Raw genomic sequence first — 13,369 nt, 5'->3', positions numbered from 1 at the left:
GATGACAAGGAGAACAAATGGACTTCTAGTCAGTCTATGCACAAGAGAATGCCCAGGAATCAGACATTAAATTATAAAGGGATGTAAAGAACCCAGAAAGAAGTTGGAAATGTGAAAATTTAATATCCTGTCTAATAAATATGTTGCCTTAATGTTTACATTACAATAATTCCTAACTACTGTATTTTTATGTATGATTTTCTTTTCTTCTTTCTTCTTTTTTTTTTTTATTGTGGTAAGAGCACTGAACATGAGATTTATCCTCTTCACATATTTTTGAGTGCACAATACCATATTGTTAACTATGGGCACAGTGCTTACAGAAGATCTCTAGATTAAAACTGAAAACATTAAGTTTTTATACATATAAATCAGAGAAATACATTCAGTTTTTAATTATTTAGATATTATTATTATTATATATGATGTTTACATTATAATAATCCCTCATTAAGTTAAAGTACTGAAAACATATTTGAGAGATGGATACATAAATATGTATACATATCAATGTATAGAGAGATACATAGATAAATATTGATAAATAAACATACATAGGTGTTCTTTTTATTCCTTAAGAATTGCTAGTGATTTATTTTTTAGGAATTATTTATACAAATTATATAATTCTTTTATATTAAATTGTATGTAATATGGTACATAAATAAACTTATAAGCATTTTTTTGTAGCAATGCAGAAAAAGAGAATGATGCCTGAAGGGCAGCCCTGGTGGCTCAGCGGTTTAGCGCCGCCTTCAGCCCAGGGCGTGATCCTGGAGACCAGGGATTGAGTCCCACGTGGGGCTCCCTGCGTGGAGCCTGCTTCTTCCTCTGCCTGTGTCTCTGCCTCTCTCTCTCTCTCTCTCTCTCTCTTTCTCTCTGTGTGTCTCTCTCATGAATAAATAAATAAAATCTTTTAAAAAAAGAGGGAGAATGATGCCTGAGAAGAACTTGAACTTCCTCAAAAGAGGATTTGGCATGACTAGTGATCCAGCTGCTCTGGATGGTAAAGAGCAGTGAACTGTCACTTTTCATTTCTAGTCATTCAAAGTACCAGTCAGTGGCAGGACTGCCCAGCATCTTTTCTCCACCATATTCCTAGTGACTGCCAAAAGAAGCACAACTCTGAAAGGAGAGAGAAAACATTTTAACTCAAACTCATGCCAGTGAGAGTTACTATGTGCCTAAAACATCAAATTGCTTTTCATGTCATTTGCAAAGCCCTAATCAAAACTGAAAAAAGCAAAAGCAAAATGTGTATTGTTAGAGTCATATGAATTTGAAAGACACAAATAATATAGTTGTCCTTACTCAAAGGAAAAAAGACACTGAAGGATGAGAAATGGCATTTCTTGACATATTGGAAGGAACAATAATGTGGCACATCAAGGGTCTTTTGAAGGAAACAAGCCAAATATCCCTGTACTCTGGCGAACAGCAGAAGTAAAATGCACAGCAGACTCAAAATGACACAGTACTGCCTTTTTTTTATTATTATTATTTCAGTTGTTTCCGAGTCATGTACATTTTTGTCTGTTACAAACCAGGGCCATTTCAAACAGAAAATTCACTATATTGAAAATCTGCATAAACAGGTGGAAAAGTCTCTATTTTGCAGCTACAAAGGAGAAGTGGCTTAAAAGATAAGAACTTTTCTAGCTATGGGAATTTTGGATTTATATTACTACCAGCACATCTACTGGGTAAGCTTTGGTCACAAATAGTATGAATATGACAACTGCCAAAGAAATTCTTTTATTTTCTCAAGAACTCGTTACCTAGGTACTTCATTTACTTCTCCATCTCTCCTAATAGACTCCTTTTGAGAGCAGGGAGTGCAGCTTAGGTACCTTTAAATCCTGAGAGCCTGAGAGCCCAGCACAGTGTTTGACCACAATAGCAGGTATATGGTAAAATTTCCATATGTTATTGTTATTCCAATGCAAATTGACCCATGGTCATTGGAAAGAAGGTGTAACTCAGCAACCTATTTCGTTACTTTTAGTGAAGCTTGAAAAAGTTTTGTAAGAAGGGAGATGGAAACTAATTGTTCTTTAATGTGATTACACATTACATTTTAATTAGGGACACTTTCTCCTTTATTAGCATGTATAATCGTATGGTTTAAATAAACTGATCCAGGCATAACATTGTTCTTGAGACCCCAGTAATGATCAAAATAGTTTTGAATGAGGATATGGCTCCTTGCCGAAGAGCGAGTTCAAAAATCTCAATAGGCAAACTTGGTAACTCATATGAAGGGAAGAGTCCTGTTAACTCATTGGTGTTTCCTTAATGCCTGGCATTTGATGCCTTAATGCCTGGCATTAGTGCTTGGCAAATAGTGGGTGATCAATGCATCTACAGGGACTACCACACAGTACACTTTATTTGCCAGAGAAACAAAAATGGACTGGAAAGTTTTCCACATACGACACTGGTCTAAACTCCCTGTAGAAATGATGACTTACTGGGGGTAAGCTCTTAGGTCCTAGAGAACAAGGCACACGTCTTGTACATTTTTGCATCTTAAATATATAAAACAATGCTTGGCACATGGAGCTACTCAAATACATAGAGAATTCATCTATGAGTAACTCTTCCGGATGAAGTGAAAGCACAGTGTTGTATTCTTTTCTTTCTCAATGTCCAGGATGTTTTTGCTGCTATTCAAGTGTGTGAGCAAGAAACAACGTATATTTTCTAGCTCACTCATTCCCTTAGTGCTCCTTTTTATTTTTCTGTTCTTTTTTATCTTTTGATACTACTAGTGTGGATGATTTATTTAAAGCTGGAAATTTTGTGTGTAAAAGCACCCAACAATAACAAAAACAAACAAACAAAAAAAAAATTCAAAGGTGTTTGACCTTAAATTGTATCACATAGTATTTATTCCAAGGATATGTGTTGTGATGGTTTTGAGATGCCACAAACCTTGAAAGTCAAGAGAGCTGATTAAAATAGAATAAATAGAATGAAATGGAATAAAAAGAAACCTGGATTTTCCCCAGTAGTTCTTACTCTTCACTTTCTGAGGCTTTATGTTGAGAAAACAGATAAAGTATACTTGTCCCCATTTCAAAGCTCTGACTCACAGAGGTCACAATGATTTGATCAAAGTGACTTGTTGATGAAGGCTGAAGGGAGATTGAACTTAACAGCAGTGTCTGTCTCTTTACTGTGCCTCTGAGATCAAAAATAAAGATAATAAGTATTTCACTGGGTGCTTGTGAGAAACAAAAGACAAACCATAGCCACAATTCTGGTCACAAGTTCACTGCCCAGGCCAAAAGTCTGTCACTTTCTTTCAAATTGTAGATCTAATGGCCAGCCATAAGACATGTTTGGTCCTAACAATTGGTTGTTCTCACTGTTTGCAGGTAATGACCCATGACAGAACCAAGGTCACTCTCATATGATTGCTCACAGCTGTGGTCTATACAGTGTGAATAATTCCAGTTCAACAGGTTTAAAGTCCAGAGAATGAGTACCCTTTTGCAGCCAAATGACAAAACTGTCAGAGTGAGCTTTTTTCCCCTCAAGACATTACCCTGAGCAACGTCTGACCAGTGGAAATGTGGGCCCCTAGGGGAGCCAGAAAGCTAAAATAAGACTCACCTGGTGCTGAATGCTTGTTTCTGAAGAGTCAAGAGAGAATGTGAATGCTTGCCGGTATTGATTTGGCCGTTATCCTCACAGGTTAAAGTTATTAATAAAGTTGGGGCTAGTGGCACTAAAAGCAATTCTGTGTGAAGTCTCTTTGCCAAAGGTGGCACTTGGAAAGAAACAAGTATTCCAATCAAAATTAAGGTATCACTGGTAATATAGATACAGATATTATAGACATATACATTATAGATATAGATCAAGTTCCTAATCTTATAATCATTCTAGTTTTTATCCTGGACTATTATTTTTCAGTGTCTCCATATTAGTGCTTCCAAAATTATTTTTTGTTCTCTCTATTTATCAAAATGTGTTTTTTTATTATTTTTCTTATTTTTTAAAAATTTATTTATCGGAGGACTCTTATGCACATGGTTTTTCAGCAAATATTGCTAAAAGGAAAAAACCCACTCCTCCTATCCTATCACTCTCCTCCTCCAGTCCCAACTTCAGTCCTATTCCCATAAGGCTTCTACTTTCAGCTCTCCTTGCTATTTCTTCCAACACACCTGCAACTATTAAAGCTTAGAATAATGTCTGTCCTTGGCGCTAACGTCCAGCAAAGACAATACTTGGTCTGTGCTTTGGACATGTCAGTCCAACCACATATTCAGGCCTCTATGAATATTCTGGGTTCTTGTATATTTCCAAAGAACCTTCAGGTGGGAAGGACACTTTCTCTTGTGTTGAAGTATGTTGTCAGGATGGCAGCCATGAGGCCCGCCAAACATGCAGCTTGGAACTCAGCCTTCTGATCATTCCAGGGTTGGGGTTTATTTACTCCAACTGCGAAATGTGAAGAGACAGGACAGGATGGGAATAGAAGCCAAGATTTTGGTGTCACCCTGCTATAGGATCCTAAGCCATAATCCTACCAGGGGAGAGGTAATGCTCCCCTAGTCATGCAGCATAAAGTCCTAGGGCCCAAAGCAGGCTCCATCTCCCAGAGTCTGTCATTCAGCATTGCTAGATTTCTTTGTTCAGGATGTAATGGATAAGGGAGACACCCCACAACCCCACCACATACACACATCTGATGACTATTATTTATAGACATTTTCCCAAAAAAGGTCGACTCAGATGGTCTGGTGTGTGTGCTATCTGTTCACTCAATCTAATTGCTCACCATATGCCTTAAGGCAGTGTTACCTAGCACTCTAAATGACTTAACTGACTTCTAGAGCTTTCATTCTCCCTATATTACAGTCCTTTATAAACCCTAAAATCTCAGAATGAGGAGAATCTGACTGAAAGCCATTGTGCTTTACACAAAATATCTTACTCCCCTACTCTGATTTTAGATCTAATTAACTCCGCTGCCTTCACTCTCTGTCATAGTGTAATGTTCATGTTGATGATGAGAATAATGCTGAGTCAAGTAGATGCTCTCATTCTTTGCTTTTAATAACAGTGCAGAGTTAAAGTGATATTTTCATAATTATGTCATGAATCATCAGAATTTAAAATGTAAAGGAACTTCTTGTGTGCTTTTTTGGTGATGTTGTTCATTAAGGGAAGATCTATCATATCTCTGGTCTTCCAAGCTGTTTACAAAGACAGTGGAGAAATGAAGCACCAATTATATTAAGACATTTTGACTGTCAACAGCTCTATTGGCTTCATTTAAATTAGAGGAAAAGATATTATAGTTCCAAATATATTGAAATAAATTAAGCAAAATAATCCATAAGCAAGATACTAGGGATAGTTGGACAAACAGTATTGAGAGTGAGAAGATTCACACTCAAATCTTCAGTCGAGAACAGCAATGCTAGATTTTAATGCCGTGGTATTAAAACCCATTGGGGACAGGCCAGGAGAGTCTGCTGATGCAGGATAGTACAAATACTATATTATTTTTATTTATTTATTTTTATTTTGGGGAGAGAGAGAGAGAGTGAGCAAATGTGCACTCACACTCAACTGAGGCAGGGGAGCAGAAAGAGAATCTTAAGAAGCCTCCATGCCAGCATGGAGCCCAAAACAGGGCTTGATCTCATGACCTTGAGATCATGACCTGATCTGAAATTGGGAGTTGGAAACTTAACTGACTGAGCCACCCAGGTATCCCACAAATACTGTATTATTAATAACAGTTATTAGCAGTTGCTGCTATCTGACACAGTAATGTGTTATTAGTCATAAGAAGAATGCTACAGTTTTGGATTATATATATATATAATTTTTAAAAATATTTTATTTAGGGATCCCTGGGTGGCGCAGCGGTTTGGCGCCCTGCCTTTGGCCCGGGGCGCGATCCTGGAGACCCGGGATCGAATCCCATGTCGGGACCCCGGTGCATGGAGCCTGCTTCTCCCTCTGCCTATGTCTCTGCCTCTCTCTCTCTCTCTGTGACTATCATAAATAAATAAAAATTAAAAAAAAATTAAAAAAAATAAAAATATTTTATTTATTTATTCATGAGACACATACACACACACAGAGGCAGAGACACAGTCAGAGGGAGAAGCAGGCTCCATGCAAGGAGCCCAACGTGGGACTCTATCTCAGGTCTCCAGAATCACACCCTAGTCTGAAGGCCACGCTAAACCACTGAGCCACGTGGGCAGCCCAGATAATATGTATTTTAAAAAATAAATTAAAGTTGCTACAAGTTTACCCTCATCACTCTAACTCACCTACATGCTGATTGGTGTTGCATCTGCTAGAATGAATTCCACCACCCTCCACCTTTCTTCATGCCTACAGTATAGATTTGTATCACTATAAAATAATTACGACCAGCAGCTTCAAAAGGGCTCTCACACTCTCAAGAATTTCTATTGTTTCTCTTGTCAACCCACTTTCCCTTTTCCCATAACAAATCATAGCGAATCTTTCCATTCTCTTTAAGATTCCTCTCAGTCTGTTCTTCCTCCATTTCCCTAACTTCCTACTTCCTAGAGGGGGAAAAAAGCCATTAAAGAGGAACACTCTCAGTTTTCTGAAGAAAACCTATAAAACTACCTACATAAGTATCTAACCTCTCCTGCTATGTGAGAGGAGGTTTCCTTCCCCACATTTAAGTCCTAATGTTCTATATGGTCTTTGCATTTCTTCTGCTCGCGCCTTTAAGAAACAATACATTGTCAATGACCCATTCAATCCACTTTCTCCCAACTGAAACTTTCCTATCACAGACATCATCAGATATATTTTATCTTTAAGAGAATTTTCCTTTGACCCCAAATCTGCTTCCAGCAATTTCCCTTTGTCTTTCAACACCTCCCCCCCCAAAGCCAACTTCTTGAGAAAGCTTTCTGCACTTGCTGTGCCCTCCTGCCCACATAACCTGTTTCAGTCTATCTACTCCCATAAAGCCAACCCCACAATGATGTCCTCCTCTATTTTAAGATTATTTATTTATTTATTTATTTATTTATTTATTTATTTATTTGAGAGAGTGAACAAGAGAGAGCACGAGCTGAGGGGTGGGGGGCAGAGAGAGTGGGAGAAGCAGACTCCCCATTGAGCAGGGAGCTAGACCTGGGACTCAGTCCCAAGGCCTCAGGGAACATGACCTGAGCCAAAGCCAGATGTTTAACCAACTGAGTCACACAGGTCCCCCAGACAATGATGTCTCCTTGTGGTCAAAGGCAATTGCCAGAGTTTTTGTTTCTGCATGCAATGAAGGAATGAGTATTTAACTTTATCTTCACACTCTATAAACAACTAGCAAACTGGTGAAAATAAAAGAAGAAACTATGTTCAGGCCTTGTTTAATAGCTACAACAGGGCTCTTATTCTGGGGAAAAAGTAGACTCACAAAATGAGACCCACATTTGCCCCAATTTTCTCCTTTCCCAAACAACCACAGTGAAGAGAGGTTGAGGACAGGAATAGAGAGCAGTGGTCTCACCCAACATCCTAAAGATCTCAGCTCCCAGGGCATTTCCTCAAGGGAGCTGTATAGTCCTACTCTCAGACAGCTGCTTTTATTATAGTTTCTCATGGATTGTTTTCCTGTCCTTCAGAATAGCTAGCTGTGTCTATTCATAACCACCCTGATGAGTGATATCCCTTGTTTAATGTCTCTCATCCATTGTCCTGTAAGTTTCTGGAGAGCAAGGACTATTCTGGTGTTGTTTTCTACTGGACATCCAGTGCCCTGCACCATGCTGGTTATATGGTCAATGAAGAAGTGGATGAGTAAACGGATGGATAGATGAATAAGTGAATAATGAATGATTTTCAATGAATAATTAATAATTCAGTGTTATAATCTGTAAAGTTAGAAACAGGATACATTGGCAACTTTTAAACATGTTTTCAAAGCAGAAAATACTGTTGAATAAAATCCTACATTGAAGCCATGTTAATCAAAAAAATCTTTTTGTGAAAAAAGCAAAAAAACAAAAACCCCTTTTGTGGTGGAAGTATGCCTGCTTGAGTGTGCACATGCATGCATGAGTTCTCCAATTTGGGGGGAAAGAGGAGCAGAAGTTACATGGGGATAAATTGGGGGCTGGAGCCCTGTGTAATTGGCCATGATTAGGGTGCTATAGGACACAATGTAGAAACCACTGATCTAGATTATATTTATGTTTCTTCTGGATATAAAACTACTAATCAAATGTGTCAACATCGGTATAGTCTGAGGTTGAAATAAACTAATATTCAAGCTAAACTCTGGCTCATTTGTCTCATCAATTCTCAGCATTGCATTCAGTGAACAAGATATCCTATAAACAGTCATCACAATCTTTTCTTTAATGAACAAACTTGTATAAATATCATTAAGATGGCCTTTACCTGGGAAAGTAAGAATAAAGTATTCAGAATGTAAGGGTATTCTATGGCCAGTAATGACAACATGTTATTCCCTTACTACAGTGTACCTCTGCTGTGTGATGTTAGCTAGAAGAGGAAAAAAAAAACAAACAAACAGTGAATTACATTAAAAAGCTAAACAAATAGAACCCTAGAAAATGAATACCAATTATCTGTAAACCCTTGATTTCTTATGCAGTGGGAGAGTAGGTACAGGGCTTTTGTCAGACTGAACTATTGCTTGTTTCTGCCATTCTTTTGGTCTATCTAGGTGGCTTCTCCTGACTGGCACACTATTTTGTGAGCCAAAAATCCCACTATCTTTCAAGGTCCAGCTGAAATGACATTATTACCATTGGCTTCTCTGAGTGACCGGTATGAATCTTTCCTTGCTCTGAATTGTCATAGGATCTTATCTTTGTCCTATAGCACTTGCCACTTTCTCACTTTTAAAATATCATAATCTCTTAATATAAATATGGATATTTACCTCCTACCTAAGCAGTAAACAGTATGATCCTAGAGATGCTTTTCATAAGCACTTAAGAATCATGCAGATACATTAAATGCTTCCTTACCCTTTACACCACTGGAATTGTTATTTTGTGTGAATAACTATTTTTTTTAAGATTTTTATTTATTTATTCATGAGAGACCCAGAGAGAGAGAGAGAGGCAGAGACACAGGCAGAGTGAGAAGCAGGCTTCATGCAGGGAGCCTGATGTGGTTCTCGATCTTGGAACTCCAGGATCACGCACTGAGCAGAAGGCAAGCGCTAAACTGCTGAGCCACCCAGGAGTCCTAATGTGATTAACTATTTAATGCCAATCTCTTCAATAGACCATAATCTGTATTTCAGCAGAGACAATACATATCTTATTCTCCAGGATATTCCTACAATTTAATACAATGCCAGGTACATAATAGAAATTCAAAAATACATGGTGAATGGGTAAGTAAAGAAGACCCTAAGGAATTGTAAGATCTTAGCATTCCTTCTGAATTTGAAATTAAAAGAAGTTTAGTACTGCTTTAGAATACTTTTCTTACATGTTCATTTTTTGGAAATGATGATCTCCTTATTGAATGTGTAATGGTAATATTCAGCAAACAAATTTTGTAAGGTGATAATCAGAAAGAATCCTTATTTTTATCTTCTACTGTCTCTTTAAAATTTATTCATGTAGGAGTGGAAGAGTTTTTCCTTTAATAGTGGATGAAAATTCTGGCAATCTTATGATTGTTTTATCTCTCCTAGCTACCACAAAGACTTATGGATTTTTGAGTAGCAAAATTGTACCCCCTTATTCAGAAATTAGGATATATAGTCAAATATATTCATTAACACTTCAATCTGCAGGTAAGATTCCTCTCCCCCATCTCACCTGTCACCGCCCACTTCTCCAAGGTCAGACTGCACACCACCTGGATAAGATACGGTTTTCTCTGTTTCTTCAGCTTATTCTTCTACCCTTTCTCCCCCATCTGACTCCCACTCCCAGATTAAAGCTGAGGAAGGAAACATGGAAAGGGGAGGGGCAGAAAGTTTTAACTTACATGTATTGTATTAAGATAGCATTGTGGTGTGGCAGGTGTTTGCAGATTTTTTTTCATTATCTCGAGTTTGTTAAGTATGCTATGGAATCTTCCACTGAAAGCATTCAATGGTTCTTCCCATGACAAGTGCAATCTGTTTTCCTTGGACTGCCACTCCTATAATCCTGTTTTGAGAAGTATACTCTGGATCCTCTCTTTATTGGTCCCACCACCTTTTATTTTCCATATGATCCTCTTGGAAAATGTACAAAATAGTTTCAAGTCAGGAATCACAACATCCAGTCAGGAAACACACCTCCTTTACTGCTATCAGTGAAAATATGTCTGGTTTCTAATTCCATATGCCTCTGTCCTGCTAAGAAACAATATATAGCCTTTATTGCGTGAGATCCCAAAGGGCATGATTCCAGTCCATTTGCATTCATAAAGTTGAGAAGATATCAACTAAATTTAAAAAACTGTTTCTATTAAGCCTCTCTCTATGGGCTTGAGGTGAGAAGAAAGCCCATCTTTACTTCCACTTTGAACAGAATGGGTTGAGTCACATAGCACAGTTTTCTTCATAGACATCCTCTTCCCAAAACCCTTCCTATCCCTAACAATATAACCCTTTTTATATCCTCTGTATATCATTTTTTAAATGTTCCAATAATGGTGTATAACAAACCATCCCAAAAGCAGTGGTTTAAAAATCACTGAACTAACAAACCTGTAATTTAGTGATCTAGTTTGGACTTGGTTGAGCTGTTCACTCATATGTCAACCAGATTCACTCATAAGTCTATATTCAGCTATAAGCTGACTGAAGTAGAATGATTCTACTGACAGGAAATTTTAGCATTGTTTTATTCTCCAGTCAGCTAGCCTATTCATGTTCTCATCAAGAGCAGGAGAGAATACACCTATGCATCCTATTTCCAACATCCCATTGACCATAGCAATTTATATACTTAAGTTTAGAATCAGAGTGAGAAAGCATTATAAAGCTACACGTCAAAGGACATGGAAGCATAAAGGGTAAAAAAATTAGGGCCAAATGGAAGCAATCTCCCACAGTCCAATATGGTGGAGTCATCTAATCAATTCTTGGCCATAATAGATGTTGAAAAGTTCACTTGGGAATATAGTTGCTAATTTTAATGTACTATTATAAATGCATGCCAACATTTAATTTGGAAAACTAGCCAATTCTTCATAAAATCGAGAGTTTTTTTAAGGCATGAACAATTTAAGAGTGCACAGTAAAAGTTAAATCACTATACCAATGTTATAAATGGATGAGTTAACAATGGCACAATTGGGTGAGCAGAAATGCAGTTTCAGAGTATCATTATAATAAATAAATAATTGGGGTATTGTTAATCACAGTACTTCATTACATGCAAGAGACCATCTCTAGCTAATTAAAGAATGAAATGAATTTGTTGTTATAACATAAGAGGATTTACAGATCTGTGGCAAAAGTAGGGAACCAGAGTCAGAATTTGGGTAAAAAAGAATCAAATCAGGGCACCTGGGTGGCTCAGTTGGTTAAGCAACCAACTCTTGATTTGGGCTGAGGTCATGATCTCAGATCAAGCCTTATGTTAGGCTCTGTGCTGGGCATGTAACTGTCTTAAAATTATCTCCATCTCCCTCTGCCTGCCCCCTGCCCTCGCTCATGTGCTCTCTCTCCCTCTTTCTCAAAAAAATAAAGAAGAAAGAATCAAATCAAGGAGCTAGGAACATTTTGGCTCAGATGCTACCATCAGCATCCCATCACTGAAACCTCAAAACTATCATCACAATGATTCATTTCACCCTTTCCCTACAAATTTGCATCAGTCTCTCAAGTTTCAGAGTCCCAGGTAAAAGCAGGCAGTTGCTGCATCTGTATCACATGTCTTCATACTGGCTGTCAGAACTGAACAAATGAATGGTTGGGCCCGTAGGCTTCTGTGTGAGGAGCACTAATTAAAAAGATGTTCAAATAGTAACAACTTGTAAAAGAACCCAAATGCTCATTGAGTGATATAGACCAGAGTAAATTTGGGACTCTATGGCCAGTTTGGAAAGATAACACTGGATATAACTAGAGTATAAAGGAGAAGAGAAAATTTTCAGGCACGTATATAAAATGTAAAAACACTTAAGATCAAATTAAAGAGATTTCCAGCACAAAAAGTATAAAATCATGTAATAAAACCACAGACTAAAAATCTGTTTCAGTGTTTACAAAATCTTATAGCCAGGAATCAGATATAAAACAATGATCCTTTTTCCCTATATTTTGCGTTACTGATTTGTATTGGTAGGTCTGGATTGAGAAATGTTGGCACCAGTAAAATCCAAAGCAAGTAGACAAGACAAAACAAAACATGATAAAAGCAATAAACATACCTTTCAATTGGGTATAATAAAATCAAATTGGGATTGGGATCATGCCTTTATGAAACTGCCACTGGATAGGCCATAGAGAATAAAGTATTCAAGATTAGCTTTTTTTTTTTTTTTTTTTTTTTTTTTTTAGCTCTCTAAGCCTGGAGTATCTGGATGATTAAGGGGAAAGAATAAAATAAGCAAATAAATTAGCTATAAATCTGTTCCACAGATACTTCTTTCTACTCTGCCCCTGCCCTAAGTTCTGGTAAATATATACAGAGAGCAAAGAAAACATCAAAAAGGAAAAGGACGCTAAAAGACAGTTATTCGAGTGGCTTTGAGCATGGTTCTGTGACTGTCTCTAGGGGAGCTTGCCTCTTTCATATCCACATGGGGAAAGGATTGGGCAACATGCCATCTATTTCAATGTAGCAGCGACCCCAGGGTGGCACATTCTAGTCTACATGTTTCCTTTGGGTTCACTTGCACAGGTGTGCTAAGGATGAGAGATAAACTCACCTTGGAGTGTTGGAAGTCATACACCGTGCTTTCAAACAGTGGTCAGTGAGAGTATATACTCCTCAATGAGATCATGAGTGACACCACATAAATTTTCACTGACCAGCAACATTCTAAAAATAGGAAAAATGTAAGAAGGAAAAAAGAAAAGATGGAGGAGGAGAACCACGAGCAAAAGGACAGGGAATAGCAGCAGCAGGAAGACTGTCATCAGAAAAAAGCTGGCGTAGCTTTTATTAATGGGGACTATGAGTCATTTTTAATACGATGCAGGAGGAGAATGTAAGCCTTCAAATGAAAAGAAAAGCAAAGCAACAGCTAAGAACAGGTTATGTGCGGCTTCCCTAGCCAGTTGTGTGCATCTCTCCCCAACTACCTCTGTGATGTCCCGCTGATAACTTGAAATTGGCCGTGATGGAAGTGTTCACACCGTGCAAACTGATGACTGTTACAGATCAGAGCTTTTCTTTCCCCACTCAGAGAGCCGGTAGTTAAA

Source organism: Canis lupus, chromosome 7, assembly GCF_048164855.1.
Source record: "Canis lupus baileyi chromosome 7, mCanLup2.hap1, whole genome shotgun sequence".
Classification (NCBI taxonomy): domain Eukaryota; kingdom Metazoa; phylum Chordata; class Mammalia; order Carnivora; family Canidae; genus Canis; species Canis lupus.
The sequence above is the reverse complement of the archived record's forward strand: the minus strand, read 5'-3'. Positions refer to the sequence as shown.